General features: G+C 40.1%; 1 non-coding gene across 1 annotated transcript; it reads left to right on the top strand.

Annotated features, from left to right (window-relative positions):
- The first annotated feature begins 808 nt into the window (after positions 1 to 808).
- Positions 809 to 912, top strand: LOC127747257 (small nucleolar RNA R71). Its single transcript, XR_008009059.1, has one exon. It is a non-coding gene; the product is annotated as a small nucleolar RNA R71 (small nucleolar RNA).
- The last annotated feature ends 5 nt before the right edge of the window (positions 913 to 917 follow it).

Genomic DNA, 917 nt, shown 5'->3' with positions numbered 1-917 from the left:
CTCACTAGGATTTTCGTCCTTCTCCTCCTTTGTGCATTCGGCCATATTGATTACATCAATGGCCTTGCACTCTCCTTTTGGATTTTCTTCTGTATTGCTTAGGAGAATACTGGGAGGAGTTTCAGTGACTTTCTTACTCAGTTGGCCCACTTGTGCCTCCAAATTTCTGATGGAGGACCTTGTTTCACTCATGAAACTTAAGGTGGCCTTAGACAGATCAGAGACTAAATTTGCTAAATTAGAGGGGCTCTGCTCAGAATTCTCTGTCTGTTGCTGAGAAGATGATAGAAAAGGCGTGTTATTGCTTAGCCTGTTTCTTCCACCATTATTAAAGCCTTGTTGAGGCTTTTGTTGATCCTTCCATGAGAAATTTGGATGATTTCTCCATGATGAATTATAGGTGTTTCCATAAGGTTCACCCATGTAATTTACCTCTGCTATTGCAGGGTTCTCAGGATCATAAGCTTCTTCAGAAGCTTCCTCTTTAGTACTATTAGATGCATTTTGCCATCCATTCAGACTTTGGGAAATCATGTTGACTTGCTGAGTCAACACTTTGTTCTGAGCCAATATGGCATTCAGAGCATCAATTTCAAGAACTCCCTTCCTCTGAGGCATCCCATTATTCACGGAATTCCTCTCAGAAGTGTACATGAATTGGTTATTTGTAACCATGTCAATAAGTTCTTTAGCTTCTGCAGGCGTTTTCTTTAAGTGGATGGATCCACCTGCAGAATTGTCCAATGACATTTTGGAAAACTCAGATAGACCATAATAGAATATATCTAATATGGTCCATTCTGAAAACATGTCAGAAGGACACTTTTTAGTCATCTGCTTGTATCTTTCCCAAGCTTCATAGAGGGATTCACCATCTTTTTGCTTGAAGGTCTGAACATCCATTCTAAGCTTGCTCA

Source organism: Arachis duranensis, chromosome 4 (assembly GCF_000817695.3).
Source record: "Arachis duranensis cultivar V14167 chromosome 4, aradu.V14167.gnm2.J7QH, whole genome shotgun sequence".
Taxonomy (NCBI): Eukaryota; Viridiplantae; Streptophyta; class Magnoliopsida; order Fabales; family Fabaceae; genus Arachis; species Arachis duranensis.
This window is presented reverse-complemented; position numbering and strand designations above follow the sequence as displayed.